The sequence below is a fragment of the Lissotriton helveticus genome, chromosome 5_1 (genome assembly GCF_964261635.1).
Source record: "Lissotriton helveticus chromosome 5_1, aLisHel1.1, whole genome shotgun sequence".
NCBI lineage: Eukaryota > Metazoa > Chordata > Amphibia > Caudata > Salamandridae > Lissotriton > Lissotriton helveticus.
Window position 1 is genome coordinate 1,923,459,934 of NC_136065.1, and position 17,370 is coordinate 1,923,477,303.

Below are 17,370 nucleotides of genomic sequence, written 5' to 3' on the forward strand. Positions count from 1 at the left end.
CACAGAACACATGACCTCAAGGAAGGTGGCGATTCTCCATTCCTGCAGCCTTAAACATAAACTACAACTGCATGCACGCAGAGATCGCATAAGTAACCCCGAACCTGTTAGAATCAAACACCATAGGACGCTTGAAAAAACATGTAACACGTTTGTTTTAAAACCAAACAAAGCAACCAAAGTAAGATTATACTTGTGTTAATGGCACTCAGAATAAAGCTCCGATACACAACAAAAACACAAGAGACGGGGATTAGTGACGTGCCCAGAATCAAAGAATGGGGAGCCGACTCCGAGACTACTGACCGGTGCATGGTCCCAGGGAGCTTCGGAGAGGATCCCTGATGGAAGGAGGGAAAGTGAAAGCGCACCATGCGCACGCTGTGCTGAATTGGCGAGGGAGGAAAAGGGAAAGCGCGCCATGCGAGCGCTGGAAAGTGAAAGTGCGCCATGCGCGCGCTGTGTTGAAACGCTGCGTGCAAAGTGAAACCGTGTCTGGCGCGCGCTGTGTTGAAACGCAGCATGCAAAGTGAAAGCGTGCCAGGCGCGCGCTGTGTTGAATCGCCGCATGCACATCACCTGTCCGTATGCGTGTACATTTCCTGTCCCCCTTCCGAACAGAAATCCACGACAATAGATATCGCGAAGGCAATCAGCACATGCGATGCGTCGCTAGGCGAGACCTAAAAATACATATAGCAGAAATGTTCCTGTAATAAAGTATGAGCAGCGTCGGGGAGGTGAGGGACTTGGGGATAATGCTCTTATGATATGTACTGTTGTCAGAGATATAGAAGTATTGTAGATAATGTAATGCTCTAATCCTGTGAACTTCAATAAAAAATATAAAAAAACAATGCGCCATTTGTTCGACATGTAAGGTCTAATATTTCACACAGTAATGTCGTACAGAAGGACACCAAGCAGTAGAGAGCATGATAGGCATATGGGTAAACAAACAAGAGTGGGGCTAGAAGTATTGTACAAAGATGCAGTTTTGTGACGAGTGGACAGATAAAGCAAAGACGAGTGACAGGAGGCTGGACACCGCACTGAGTAGTTTAAACGTGGCCAGCAAGTTCTGTTTGAGGACAGCTGATTCCTGGTTAACGAGTAGAAAGTCAAGGCAGGCAAGGGAGCGTATGTGCCATGAACCATTTTTTCATTTCAAAAATCTTTATTTCGATCACAGATCATAAAAGATGCATGGCATTTATACACTTAAAAACTAATTAAACACGATGTGATCCAATAATTAAAATATTGTTTTTTGTTTTTTTTTTAAAACAAGGGGTGGAGTAAAACGGTATATATCTTTCGAGGTGTCTTTTATACCAGTCTTTTCATCAATCGGCTTCGAGTGAACCACATAGAGGTCAAAAATTTCGATAGGGCAAAAACTACAGTGGGAGAGAGGTCTGTCTTTAAAACTCTATAAGCAGGTTGAAAAGATCTAAAACCCAAGTTCCTGAGTATCGGGACTAACCAGTATTTCCTACTCCTCTCATAGCCCTTACAGAAGAAGACAGCATGAACATAGTCCTCCTTCGGATGGGCACACATTGGGCAAGTTTCTACAGTGGAGCGAGATTGCCATGACGCTGTAAATGATGCTAGGGGAAGGCATCCATATCTCCATTGTAAAAATAGTTTTCTCGTTAGTACAGGAGAAATAGCGTCTAAAGTACTTTCAAGACAGTAAGAGTCTTTCGCTTTTAGGAACAAGTGTGTCAAGGATCCTTCTCGAGTGGCATCAATAGCTCTTGTGAGCATCAGTTCATAATATGCTCTCGCTAGTACCTTTTTTGGAGTCTTTACACAAGAGTTTGCAGGATCCGTCCATAGTTCCGGGTATCCCATCTCCTCTAGCATTCCCTTGACGTAAATCATCCACGGGATCCTCTTGGCATTCCGTAGCTCCAGGAATTCCTGTAGTTCCTCTCTGTAGTTTATAAGGTCAGGGCTGCACCACAAACGCCTCCAAAAGGTTAGGGGTTTGAGTCCCAGTTCCTCTGTTATTGGTCGAATTCCCAGGTCTAATCAAAGGGGCAATAGAGGAGTACTCTGGGGAAGGGCAACGACCTGTCTCAGGAATTTGTTTTCGATTGACTGTAACTTAGGGAGTTGAGAGTGACCCCACAGCTCACCCCCATATGTGACACCCGCCCGGGCTTGAATTTGGTAAATATGCATGATTGGGGTTAGTGGACCATAAAAGGATTTGTTAGCCAGACGCATGGTGCCACCCGCCAACTGAGCCAGTTTAATGGTCACTTTCGTCTGGTGAGACGTCCACGTTAGATGTTCATTTAAGGTGATCCCTAAGTATTCAATATTATGCACACGTTCTAGTTGGATTTTGCCTATCCTGGGTGGGGCTCGATTATGGGGGTTGGGATTCAAAATCATAAATTTAGTTTTTTGTGGGTTGATTTCCAATCCTCGTTCAGAGCAGAACTCTAAAAAGCCATCCAAGATGCGTTGGATCCCCATAGGGGATTTAGACAGCAGCAGGGTGTCATCTGCAAACATAATTGCAGGCACCCTGCTACCTGTCAACTTTGGGGCATCAGTATTGGCAATCCTGTTTAGGTGGGCAACAACCCCGTTCACAAAGAGGCAGAACAGGGTCGGTGCAAGCACACAACCCTGTCTCACCCCTCTGCGAACGGGGAACCTTTCGGTTAGCTTGCCACCTTTGCCACTCCTTACGCGGGCATAGTTGTTATGATGAAGTCTCATCAGGATTGCCAAAATATCACCTGGAACGTTCAGCTCTTCCATGACTCTCCACAGCCTCGATCTGGGTACCAAATCGAAGGCGGCACGTAGGTCTACGAAAATAGTGTATAGAGTCCCACCCTCGATTACAGCTGTTCTCCAATAAAGGAGATTTAGCCTAAAAATTTGGTCTATGGTCGATACACCCTGCCTAAATCCTGCCTGATAGGGGGACAGGATGTCCTTCTCTTCTGTCCAGGCCTGGAGTCGATTCAGAATCAGTCTACCGAAGAGTTTTTGGGATATGTCGATGAGACTGATAGGGCGATAGTTGGTGGGAAGCAGGGGGATCCCTTTTTATAAATTGGGACCACCTCTGCTCGCCTCCAAGTATCGGGCACCTCCATTACCCCCAGAATAGCATTGAATATCAATGTAAGGTATGGTGTCCATATCCCCGGTTCCTGCTTAAACAAGTCCCCTGGCACCCCGTCGAGACCCGGTGCTTTTCCTACGGCTAAGTTTTTAATGGCCTCCCTCACCTCTTTTTCAGTAAAAGGAACCCCTGTAGGACTGGATGTGTATATGATACCATCACTGTTTTGGTCCCCCCCCTCCTTCCGCATACAGCGCCTCGAAGTGGCTCTGCCATACCAAGGGGGCTATGTTAGGCTCTATTGCGGAGGATAAATCCTCCGTGCCATTCGCGACTATGCGCCAGAATTTGCGCGAATCTCTGGTTGTTAGTGTTTTAGTGAGATTTTCCCAATAATCGTGGTCCCATTCCGCCCGCGCATTCACCAGGAGGATTTTATACGATCTTCTCCTAGCACGGATTTCTTCACTGTTAAGGCGTCCCTTTATGGCAAGTAACAAGAGGGCCTTGGCTTCCCTACAAGCGGCATTGTACCACGACGTCTTGGGCGTGGGGCCTTTCCTGTTCCCTGAGGATGAGAACAGATCCTGCTCTAAGGTGTTGATGATGTCTGCATGTATTTGTGCAAGCTTTCCTCTGCTAGCATCATCTGAGACCACGTTTCCTAGCTGAAAGGCGTTCTCCAGAAATGGAATAATCCTTTCATATAGCCGGGGTATTCTATCTGGACTGTTGGCCAATTTCTCCCACTTGACTTTCCTCCGATTGTTTTCCAGTAGGAGGCCCGCCTCATCTTTAACCGATCCGTGGGGAGTGACCTCCCCCCCAGGCAGGGAATAAGTCAATTCCAAGGCATTATGGTCACTGTCCGTTCTTTCAGTGACTTTGAAATCAACTATTGCTGACCACATAAACAGTTTAACCATGATATAATCCAGTCTAGATTCCCTACCTGTTTTGTTATAGGTATGGATACTGGGTATATCTGATTTGCAACGGCCATTGCACGCCCTTAGACCTAGGTTGAGAGTGAGTGCAGTTATCTGCAGGGCCAAAGGAGTCCAGGCCCTTGGGGGTGGTGCCACCGTCTCTGGGACGAACCAACATGAATCTTCCTCGTGGGAAGGACCATCACGTAGTCCAGGCAGTGGTTCGTAGTGAGAATTAAAATCACCTCCTACCAGGCATGCGAGTTCGCATGGAATGCCTTCCAAGAGCCCAGCTAACTCATCTATAGTCCCAGATTCTTTGTGCATTGGTACCGGCCTTGAATAAATGTTGATGACTAGCAACTTCGTAGTGTCTGGCCACTCAAGTAGGACAGCCAATAAGTCATCGGAGGCGGTCTCTAGATAGGAAGCTTGACAACCTAGATCCGTGGCTACCCATATCGTGAGTCCCCCTGACGGCCTACCCCTGCCCCCCCCATTTAGCGGCTTTGGAGAAGGAGGCAAAGCCCGGGAATGTTATTTCCTCACGTGCCCAAGTCTCTTGAAAAAGGAGTATATTTTTGGAGCTGATGTAAGAACCCCACTCTGTGCAATCTATTTTGCTGGCAAGGCCTGCCACGTTCCAAGAGATCACTGTAATGTGTGACAATTGGGTAGTGGCTAGGCCTGGAGAAGCAGAGTTGTTGGGGGTAAGCTCAATGGGCACCGGTTGGCTTATGAGGGAGTAATTCATGCCCATGGGCTTATTGGCAGGGGATAGAATAGGATACGTCCTGCTTGGGACTTGACTTAGTTCGACTATACTGGGTGCCTTAGGATATATGTCTGGAGCTGGGGGGGTGTTAATCTCAGTCGTGGGAGATACTTGTAGGACACTCCCCTCTTCAGCCACCTGTCAATCTACCATTTCTAGACTACTGTATCTATTGTGAGTAGATGGATAGGCAGGGTAATGTGTTCTGTGTGGCCCAGGGATTCCTCTACTGTAGCCACCACCCCCCCCCCTCCTTCTTGTAACAGTTTCCCAGCTAGCCTCATCCCCGTATAAGGGGAACTGCTCTATTGGTCTTCCCCTGTGTTGTGGGTGGACAATTCTCTCCCTAGGGCAGTTTTCCCAACCCTCCAACAGCTCTTGGTGATGCCCCCATCTGTAGTCCTCCGAGTTGTAAAAATTTGAGGGGTAGAAAAATGAAAGAGGAAGTGGTTGAATGATACTACCAAAATCCTCATCAGAAGCCCAGGTGCAAATGTACGCGGCTGTATTCGGGTCTCTGAAGGTGACCAGAATGCAGTCTCCCCCGATGGATTTCCTAGTGTAGCCCACCCACGTTGCCCTCCTAACCATGGAGATATCACTGGTTGTCCCTCTCGGGAGTGGTCTATTTGCAGAGAGCCAGTTAATAACTTTATTCTTCAGTGAGGTAGTGGATTCAAATGTGGGAGAGTTTAATTCCGGGACCCCCGCCAGTACTAGGGTGTAGGGTGCTGCTTCTGGGGGAAGGTTTATAGGCTTTGATCTACGATTAGTGTTTGATTTCTCTCCATCGAGTGGTGGATCGCCCTTAATGTTAGTCGAGGGCAAAGCATTATCTTTTGGTGGGGGGGTTATTTTTAGAGTGGCAGTTACTGTTTGTTGTTTTGGAATAGGGGCCTTGTTGGCCTCTGGTGGTTGCTGAGTATTATTTGGCATGGATTGTGAGGGTTTGGGGATTGCGGGTGGGAGCTTATTATTTGTTGCTGTAGGAAGTCCATTGCCCTTAGTGGGTTTTGGTCCCAAACCCTCTTTTACTATTTTTGTCCCACTATTATCAATTTTCCTTGAGTCGGCAAGTTGGACAGTTGCCTTTTCGATGATAACTAGTCTAGCTTCGATCTTAATCAGTCTAGCCTCAAGGGGACTCAATAGGGACCTGAGAAGTGTGCCTATATCCTCCAATGCAATGTCATCGGAGGTGATGTCTGCTGGCACGTTGTTAGTGGGCTGTGGTGGTGAGGTTGGGTTGGCAGTTATAGGGGTGGTTAAAATTCCCGGCCTCTCCAGCCTAGAGGCAGGGGTAGCTCCATTCCCCCCTTTACCTCTAGATTGTTTGGGTTTAGGACATTTAATCCTGTTATCTTCTTTGTTTTGTTGACCCTGCTTTTTTTGTATAGCCCCTTCTCTAGCCCCCCTATTGCAGTCTTTGTTAGGTTCTGTGACTTTGGCGGCCTCAGTGTTCTCTGTTGATATGGGTTGAGGGATTTGGGTGTTAGGTAAGGCCATAAGGCTTATATCCTCAAAGTCACTCTGGACCTCAATAGTGAACTCTGGGTTAGTAGTTGGGGTACCTGGAAGTGGACCTGTTGCCTGATCAATACTACAGCTAGTTAGTAAACCAGGTCTATCTTCTGGGGTTCTAGCTTGGGCCATTGGGCCTATTGAAGATCTCCTTACCCAGTCTATTTCTTGGGAGATTCTTCGCTCCAGGACCTCTATTTCCTCAATCAGGAGAGAACCCGCCTTGGCAAAATAGGTGTCGATGGGGCCTTTGACAGCTCCGGCCGCGGCTAGGGAGGATGTTTTGCTCCTGGTTTCCCTAGTACTCATTTTACTGGTGTTTCAATGTCCTCGATGTGGCAGGCAAAGAGACAGGGCCCGGACCGGACTCTCGCGTACTCTAACGGCCTCAAACGGCCCGCTCTTTGCCCGCTCTTCACCCCGGTGCTGCGTCCCGCGCGCCTCCCGCGGTGCGGTAGTGACCAAGCCAGTAATATACGAGGAGGTTGGGGGCGTGGCCGCCGGGGGAAGAGGCACCAGCTGTGTAGAGCTGAGGCTGCTGGTCCTCGCAGTCCCCCGGTAGTCTCAACGCGCTAACTCGCACTTTGTTGCTCTCACCTGTCCCTCCTCAACTGGGAGCGCGTGTGTTCTCTGCCGACTGCAGAGCCGCTCACACCAGCGGGGGACAGCCTTAGGGAGCAAATGAGCGGCACCCGCAAAGCGGGTGTCGCGAAAGGTGAAGGGCGAGCAGAATGTCAAACAGGCTGGAACAGAAGTCTCAAGCAGTCCTCGTGGAAAAGGGAATCCGATAAAAAGCACCCACTCAGCCGGTGTTGACCGCGTTTAATGTTTGCTGGAGGCTGGGGGCGTGGCCGCCGGGGGAAGAGGCACCAGCTGTGTAGAGCTGAGGCTGCTGGTCCTCGCAGTCCCCCGGTAGTCTCAACGCGCTAACTCGAACTTTGTTGCTCTCACCTGTCCCTCCTCAACTGGGAGCGCGTGTGTTCTCTGCCGACTGCAGAGCCGCTCACACCAGCGGGGGACAGCCTTAGGGAGCAAATGAGCGGCACCCGCGAAGCGGGTGTCGCGAAAGGTGAAGGGCGAGCAGAATGTCAAACAGACTGGAACAGAAGTCTCTAGCCATGAACCACTTTGAGCACGGAATCAACAACTGTTAGACGCTCCGTTTTTAAAAAAAACATCCGTTTTTAAGCTGTGAGACACCCAGTTTTGAGACAAACTGTTGTTGATAGTCTTTGAAAGTAGAGCAAAGTATTGGTAGCAAACTTCCGCATATCGTCAAGCAGGGAATACAAATTGAGGCCCGCAGGCAGTCTGTTGCAATAATCCAATAGACTAATTACTATAAAATGTGTGTCCTACTGGTTTGGGATATGTGACATGGCTTTACGATTTTTTTAAAATCTTCATTGGTACTGTACTGCAGAGACGATGGTAGTAAAACAATTGCATCCACGTGGAATTTTTTAAGTATAAATATATATTTCAAGATCTCAGTAGGGAAGTGGAGACAACTAGGTTAGGCAATGTGTGCAGAAGTGGGTGAAAAGCACGTTATCTCCAATTTGGAGGAGCACAAAAGGGTACCTGAGGGCAATCCAATGTCGAATTCTGATGAGTGTCAGAAATGCCCAAGAGATGGTAGAAAAGGAGAATGTGATGTGCTGTTAGTATAGACTATGTATAGTCCCACTACACTGAGAAATATTGTCTAAGTAGATACAAGGTGCACAACCTTTAATTACACATGATATAGAGGGAAGTATTGCGGACAGCCCTGGTGCAAAAAAAAGAATGCGGTCAGACAATGAGTGATTATGGTGAATACAGGTTTAAAAAAAACATTTATTATGTATGTTATGCAGAATCAATCCTTTTATATGTTTAGGCCTCCACAGCTTCACAGCAAAGTTTACCCTACATTAATACAGAGCTCCTCTCTGTTTTGCTTATGCAGTGCACTACTAAGCTCAGAGCGTTTTGGTTTCACTGCTACAGCGTGTCTAGTGTCTTCTTGATCATGTGAGGACGATACTCCTCTGGTGACCACAAATGTGAGCAAAACATGCCAAGAATCACTTCCTCTTTGTCCATGTTAGCTTGATGGCTTTTTATTAATTCATCAACTGCAAGAATTATCTGGAATGTTGAATGTGCATGTTATGCTCTTGCTAGGCGTGGATGGAGATACACTAATCATTAGAGTTAAAGAATTTGCACGAACACAGATAGTGAGTCACCCGTGAATGAATTCACTAGGAATTAAGGAATTATCTGCCTAACAAAGGGTGTCTCCACCCCCCCCCCCCCTCCCTTCCCAGACCCAGCTTGCTTCTCTTTCTCAATCCGACTCCAGGGAGTCCCACATTCTCTTAAAGCACAGCGGCTGACCCATGAGACAACCCTGCCATTTGGACACAGAATAGGTCTTGTGCCACATTTGGCTGCACCTCAAGGCTTGTTGTCTTCCGCAGCCGTGTTGCGAGCAACGCTTCTCATATCAGTACCACACCCAAACCGGAAGTAACTCTAGCTGGCTATGTGAAAAAAACACTGTGCATCTTGATAAAATCACTCATTGTCCTCAGACGACCCAAGGCTCCCAAAACACTACACCACTTGTCACAAAGAGTAATTCACGTGGTCCTAGGTAATCCCCGACAGATCCCTGGCGGCTCGACTCTAAAGTCTTTGGAAATTACACAATAATCTTATGTCTAAAAATAGCCATAGAAAGGAATCCAGGAGAGTGGGCAGTAGGGGTTAAACAGTGTCAATGTATTACGCTGCAGATAAGTAGGTTTGAGTACACAGCAAATCGGCAGAAAAAAAAGTAAACTGGCGAGGCCATAAGCCGGAATGGAGAGTAGCCATATACATTGTGCTACCAAGAAACGTACACTGGTTGTTGGTGAAAACCAGAATCAAACCGAACCGTCTTTGTTTGATTCAGACGTGATTGTGTTCCTGTCAACAGAAAACGTCCCGATCCATGTCCAGCATCACACAAAGATGGCCCCTAACAACAGGCTGGTCAGGTGTCAAACTCTTGCAATGCCCTACACTGCACACTCCAGATTTCACGAACCCTTAAAATATATTTTATTATAATTTTGGCCCATGACTCCTTTCACTTGAAGTTGAAACCAGCAATTGCAAGCAAAGTGCCTAAAATCCGACCATTCTGCCTAGAGCGCTCACTGGTGACTGCTTAAATGGTCAGGTCATTGGATAAAGCCTCGCGCTGCTCCGAGGTGCGACTGGACAGCCGAGTCCAAAGATGACTGACACGGTCTGGAGAGGGCGCTCAATGAGCTATGGCAAGAGGTAAGCAACAGAGTGGTGAGTGAGGTGGCGAGCGACAGTCAAAACGCCTTTGCTAGGGCCTAGAGATGACTAGGTGTACATAATGAGGCCAAAGAGGGTCTATGAACCTTGGTAATCCGTCAGTTTTAACTGGATGCAAATGGAGAATGCCTTGCAGGAGCTCTCTATGGTGACCAAGGGCACGGGATGGAGAGGGACCTTGTAGGAGGTGCCACCCCGAGCACTTCCGGGGAGGTGCCCTGTTAAGACAAGGTACAGTGCCGGCAGCGATGGGATTCTAATGGCCCAGTCAGAGTTACCCGGAAGTGACGCTTTCACAGCGTGTACTAGAGGAAAGAACCCTCCCAGAGCCGGCCAGGAGCGGGGAGGCGAGTGAGAGCAAGCAACAAGCCCTGCCCGAGGTGCGTGGAGCGGTGGAGCCCGAGAACGCACTCGAGCAGGCTCCCGGGAGTGGTGGTTCCGTAGAGTGTGCGCTTTGAGCCTTGCCTGAGGTGTTGTGGCCAGTGAGGGCATTCGAGGAGCCCTGATCGAGGCAGCATGGGGGGTTGGGGCAAGAGAGGGTAGACAACGAGCCCTACTCGGAGTGCTTGGGGAGGTGGGCCCCGAGAGGGCACTCGATAAGCTATTCCCACAGGGCAGGTACGGCCAGAGAGGGCCCTCGATGAGCGCGGCTCGGGGTGCCTGTATTGGTGGGGCCAGCCAGACCACCCGAACAGCCTTGGGCCTGGGCATGGTTGATCAGGAAGGCCGCCAGAGCACTCCCGGGATTAGCTCCGTGACTCCCGCCAGAAGGGTCCGAAGCCCCGGGTGGCTGTGGCTGTGTCCAGCGAGGCAGGCTCAGGTGGTGCAGTGGGCACTTGCTGCACAAGCGTGCCCCGGGGAAGCAGCTCATATACAGCCTTCCTGCTTTCCAACCGCTGTGAGGAATCCCAAGAGATCACAGCATGCAGAAACAAAGGTTATTCCAACAAAAATGCTAATTGAGAGAAGGAGCGTCACATTACTACTAGTTGTATTCAATTATTGAATTCTTGCGTCTGGACTGGACCTTTAAGAATTCAATAATTGATTGACTACAACGAGTATTAATATGACGCTCCTTCTCTCAATTGGTATTTTGTGTAACTATGGTGGTTCAATAGCGGTTCACCAAAGGAAAGTAGAGCGTGATCTAAGGATTGAGCATATTTTGAATTGGACAATAAAGAACACTTACCAGTGCACACATGTGCTAAGCCCTCACTGCTTAGTCTTGGATCAATAGGTTATTCCAACAGCAGTTTTAATTTCAAAATACTTTTCATGTGTCAGTGCAACCCTTTCATTTAGTTTTACGTTTCTCCTCCTTTTAATGCAACTTTTCACTTAGCTTTTTACATTACTCTCAATTTACGCTCTTAATCTTTTTATTCTTTTACTCTTTTCCTCTCCCTGTATCCCAGCACTCTTTTTTAAAAAAAATATTTGTTCAAGGTAACTCTCTATTGCCTTTTACTTTTTGCTGATTTCTAATACATTTCTCCTTATTATTACCACATTCATTAATTCAGATTTTCTTTCTCGTTTAATATTCTGCTCTTCTCAAACTTTCCCCCTCTCGGTTTCCCGTTTTTATCTTTTGTCTGCTTGTTTATCTTTTCAACTCAGCACTGCTTCTTAAACTTTACTCCGCATTCCACCCGCTCCAATTGGTTACTTACATTCCTCGGGGAAAAACAAGACTTTCACTCAACATTGCTGGGAAAAAGAGATTGCAGCTGATAACACATTCCTATTTGACTTCAACCTATACCCAGGTGATCAGAACGACCCACCGGTTTCTCTTCCCACCTCATACTTTGGTAACATCTCACTCAACTCTGCTTGAATCCTATGCACACAAATGAATCAGCATTGGATCCTTTGATAGCTTAAGAGATTGATCCATACTTCCAGGACAGTGTTCACACCATTCCATCATCCTCTTCTCGCTCCCCTCTATGAAAATTACAACCCACGGCCAACCACATATTGGGTCAAGAAGTTCAGAAACCTAGACAAAAATCAATCCAACCACCGATGTGGCCATAGGCTATTTAACACCACCCCAACACACAAGATCAATGATCTCACAAATTATTACACAGAGACCCTGTCAGAGACCATGAACAAGACTGCCTCAAAAACCTGAAAGATACAGAAATTTAAAAAATATCTTACCAATCGGTTTCGAAGGACCTCGACTAGGAAAAGAAAACCCTCAGAGAGAAAGGATCTGGTGGCAGAACCCTGCACCACTAACCCTATCACTACTCAGGACAATCTGACTTACCGCGGTTCTTAAAGGATATATATCAGCAAAATTGCTGCCTACCGTAACAAATGGTAGTGTGGCTCCAAGTGGGAAAGACGCTGTGACCATTAATAATGCAGTCTCAAAAACTTTTAAAACCCTCCTTCATTTGCCTAATAATGCATCCTCAGCACAAGTAAGGCTGGAGTTTGGACTAACTAACCAGCTATATGCGAGAAAAGGACAATTTATTAAAGTATGGAATAGAATAAAAAATGACCATGAAAACCAAATGTCTTAATTATCATTGCAGGAAATAAGTGAAAACAGGAAATCACAGGCCTGGAAATACTTAAATGCAGTGTTAGAATAATTTGCTGTGATTCCAATCTGGTGGATTACAATAACCCCAGAATCATAAAAAAAACAATCAATAAAATAACAAATCATCTCGCTGGTAAGGCATAAAGACATACTAACAAAAAGAAAAAACCACGAGTAGCCAATAATGAATGGGTTTTCAAAAACAGAAGGTACAAGCATACTTAGAAACTCCATGGTTGTTGAAAAATAAACAAATCTTCAAAAAAGCTTGTTTTGCCGGGCCTATGTAATCTCACGCCATGGATAAAGTCAGAAGAGGATACATTATGTAGGCTATGTAGATCAGGAGAGGAGAACATTATTCAACTACTATGTCTCTGCCCAGAACTGAAAATTGAAAGAAAAATCATACTCCGGAAACTTTTCAATGTTAGAGGAGTACAGACATGTAGGCACGCTTTGATAATATGTCTACACTTCGATGATATACTAATGAATTCTGCTTTTGCAAAGTTTTTAGTAAGAATAGGATCAAAATTAGAAGCACACATTAAAATCAATAAGTACTGTATGATATATATTAAAATGTAAATAGCAATATGAAATAGATTTTATCAAACTTGACTCAGTTAAAATTACTGCACTGTTTATTCTTGTTTATATCTATTCTACATTTATGTATTGGATTATTATAGTTGATTATGTATATTGCCTCATTGTAAGATTTTAATTAATCAAACAATAATAATAAAATAATAATAATAATAATAATAATAATAATAATAATAATAATAATAATACTCAGGATAAACAGAAAAGTTCAAGAAACACATGTCTGAAGTAAATGTAGCCAAGAATTGGATGAAAAAACTATTTGGAATAGTTTAAAAATCCACAATGCCAGCTTTAAAAGCGAACGCAAAGTCATACAAAAAGCAAGGATTTCTTCTTCTTCACTAACAGTCAAAAACATAGTTATTCCTATCTCCACGACCAAAGGACCTGAAGCACACAACCCTTATATTGAAGTCAAAAACGTTGTGGTCCACATTTAATTTACCATCCCTTGCCCAAATTCTGGAAAGCTGTGTGGAATCTCAACTCAAAGTAGACCTTGAAGATAATGATCCGCTAGATAAACTTCATTCTAGTTATAGTGTAGGCCACTGCACTGAAACCTGAATCTTGAAATTAAATTATGCTGCCTCAAAATTCCTGGATAACAGAGATTTGTATGTCCTCATCCTCCTGGACTTATGAGCAGCCCATGACATACTGAATAACACCTCTTGCTTGAAAACGATTAAGGTATGAATTGGCCTAAATGGCAGTGCTTAGTAGGTTTACCTCCTATACGCTCCTAAAACCGTGGTCAAATATTTAAAGATGGCAACTTCAGACACACAACTAAACTACATCAAGTCCCACGTGGCATCAAACTCTCGCACACTTTATTCGATATATACTTTTGAACCACATGCTTCCGTTGTTAATCAGTCGAGCATTGTTTATCCCTCCTACACTGGTGACAATCAGCTCTATCGGAAAACGTCATCTCTAATGATAAGATTATGTACTGGTTTCGTAAATTCCCCAACGAAACGAAACCCTAGATGACTCAACACCATCTCAAGCTAAATCCTCCAATGGCCACCCCCCTTAACTGTCACATATCTGATCAAAGAAAAAATACTCCAAAGCAACCCAAACAGTTCAGAATCAAATCTATGGACTTCTTCAGAGACAAACACCTATACCGACAACACATCAATAACCGCGCAAAAGGATCCCAGTACCAGCTCAAACTCCTATGAGGGGTGAAGCAATACATCCCAGAACCTAATTTTATACAGGTTGTGCACATCTCGCCCATTTGTATCGCCAGGAATCTGCTTCCCACTGAAGCAAGAACGTATTCAAACATGTCTGTAAACACTCATAAGGCACTACATGGGAATTCCCCAAACTACTTCAAACAAACTCCTGTTCACTGGAGGGCAGCGCCAACTGAGAACCACAGGCCCTCTCTGCGTCGAAATCCCAACCCTGAAGGAATCTAGAACACAAACAATATTTGTATTGGAGCGCTCTACCTTCAGACATCATGACTGTCCCTTCCAACGATTTAGTCTCAAACCAGCTGAAAAGCCTATTACTGGAAGATTACTCTCCACTATAGTCACCGTAACTAAATCTCTGAAACCATCCTTCTGTTCACTTCAATGCAAACTGTCCCAAGCTCGGATTTTGCGTGTATGTACATATATATATATATATATATATATATCTATCTCTATCTTCATTGGTAATTTCTGATTTGCTAAACACATTCGATCTTCTCCCCCTTCCCAAGAAGGCAGATTGTAGCCAATTCTCCCCATGCCTTTCGTTATATGATGGTTTTCTATATGTTGTGGGAACAATCGTCTGTTAAAGTCCGGGCCACTTAAATTATGCAATTCTGCGGCCGCATTTTCACCCGCATATTTATGGATCTGCATAATTTGCTACATAATCCATCATTTACCAGGACTGGTATGCCCGCCTTGTTCTCCTCCTTTTCTAAAAGTGTAAGAATGTTCCGATATAACAGGTTATCATTGTAAAAAGTGTTTTCTTTCTTCTGTTCTCAGAACTGTTGCAATTAAACTCGCTACAAAACACAAAACTGCAGATGGGAACCTAGAAATGCTTAGGGCCTCGGGGAAGGAATGGGTTAAAGGTGCCTCAGGATGCACAACTTCTGGTTTGATTTAAAAGCTCAAAGAGATGGCGGATGAGAGGCGCCTGAAGCGAACCATTCCAGAAGGATATTAAATCTATGCAACTATGCGAGGTCAGGCCCCACCCAGACCCTCAGGTTACACCAGTTTCAAGATCTATCCTCTTTGATAAACAAAAGCGGTGCAGCCTCTCCTGCCCATGCGTGGGATGGCACCGTGGGCACGGCATTATGACACCTGGGCAGAAAGCGTCACATCAGTATCTAGTGAGGACATGGCTTGTCCCCCTGGACACAGCACATCTCATAGGGCATGGTGTGTCGGTAACTACAGATTACCATGTGTCCTGCTCTACCGTCATATTCAATTGGGTTCAGCACTTTCCACTGGGGCCACAGCACATCTCGTGGGTACCAGAGAGCTGCATTCCCTGGGCATGGCACCGTCAGCTATGGTGCTGCGCCCACAGTGCATGCCTTCCGTTTAGGAGTGTCAAAGTAATTCTAATGTTCCATTAGCCATAAATTAATATGGCGCCTACGCCAAGGTGTGGTGGCATTTCATTACATCCATCGTTTTTTTGCTTTTCTCACAGCAACGCCCTAAGTGACACGGGCATACCGTGCCCACTGTACCAGAGGACTGCAGTTGTTCCTCCCTGGCGAGGCTTATCTAGGCTGAAGCCGGCCTGGATATGTTCTCGCTCAGAGATGGCCTAGCCTGGCAATTCGTGCTGCATTGTTCATACCGGAACAACCTCAAGGCTAGTTTACATACGGCTGGTTCCGGTGTGAAGTGACATGGTGGGCAAACAAAAACGGATGGCCTTGGATACATCTCCGAGCACTTACTGGTGGCTCTGATTAATGCAAGCATTTCACCCATCAATGTTTTTATTCTTCCCATCTCATTGGATATGGACTGTTTAATAGGCTATGGTCTTGAGGCACATAGTGGCTATAGCACATCTCGCTGTGCAGGATATATTCGGTTTCCCTAGGGCGACTCATCGCATGGCACGAAGCTATACGTTTAGCGAATACATATATCATCTCAACCGTAATTCCACTCCTGTTACACGCACACAATACAAATACCTTAAGACAACACTCTGCCCATAAGCCCACCCCTGATGCCGAGCAATAGACAACCCTGAACCCCAGCAAAATGAAACCAACAGGAATGCCCTTCAGCATATGCATCTATGAACGTAACACGCCGCACAGGCCCAGAAGTGGATCTAGCCGTCCACTGTACAACATATTCCTGAACTACACAATAACATTCATTAACTCCAACCTTGCGTACCCCAACCCAACACGATGCACTTGTAAACTATGCGAAACATGAACAAAACATACCCACAGGTCACTTCAGATCAGAATCCCAGAACCGTAAGGCCATCCAAGATCCTTAGATTTGGGAATGCGCCATATATCTACAAAACTGGGTATGATATGGCAAAAAATGACACGGCCAGAATCGATCACATCATTCGATTTTGATGCCGGCCAAACGAACTTCTAAGCACTACAGCCAACTGTTCAAAATGACAAAGATGGGCATCGAGAAGCAAGGGGAAAACCAGACTACAATCTATGTTTTAATGGTCATCTTCTGAAGTCCTGAAGTCTTGCAATGTGATACAAACCACTCGAATAATCGATTCAATGCATCGGCTATTCACTCATCAAGTGAGGGCATCTACTGTACAAGGCGCTCATCCAATCAGCGTAAAGACCAGCCCGGGCAGAATCCCTTGGCTCTGCCCTCCTCACAACACTGCAGCTTCAAGTGTTCTTCGATGACCACTTCTGTCTGTAGTGCTGGGAGGAGGGGTGCTGCAGACGGAGCGCTAAGTGATGCCGTGCCCTCTGTGGCCCAAACTCCACCCAAGAGACAAATGCCAGCCCTGCTGAGCTACAATGGGCCCACTGATCAAGCCTCAATGGGCGAACTGTCCACACAGCCCTTGCCGCGCGCCTCTGTTAATTCCGGAAGGAGGAATGGCTGCATGCACAGTCTGGGTGACCCGATGCCACTGCCGACAAGAAAAGGATTCTTCCCAGCATCCTTGGATTACCCGGAAGAGGCTCCAGTGCCAAATGTGCACCAGAAGATGCCACAGGGTCGACTTTCAGCCAAGCAGGATGTCGGACTCCATTACAAAGGGTTGTCCTCAATTAAGCAGCATTTGTTAATGATTGTATTTGGTTGTCATTACCAGGCTCATAAATCTGCAGAGAAGACTGATGCTTGTGACAGAGCGGGTTTGGACTGAATCTATAGCCAGAAGAGGTTGGGGCGGGTTTAAAGAAAGGCACAAACACAACTGAGTATGGAGAAACAGTCTGCATAAATCAAAAACTCCTAGCTCCTTGTCACAGTGGTAGTTTTTCTTCTTT

General features: G+C 45.9%; 1 protein-coding gene across 6 annotated transcripts in view; it reads right to left on the reverse strand.

Moving 5' to 3' along the window:
- RARA (retinoic acid receptor alpha) overlaps window positions 1-17,370 on the reverse strand; it is a 400,739-nt gene that overhangs the window by 65,957 nt on the left and 317,412 nt on the right. The gene's annotated exons all lie outside the window — the stretch shown is intronic.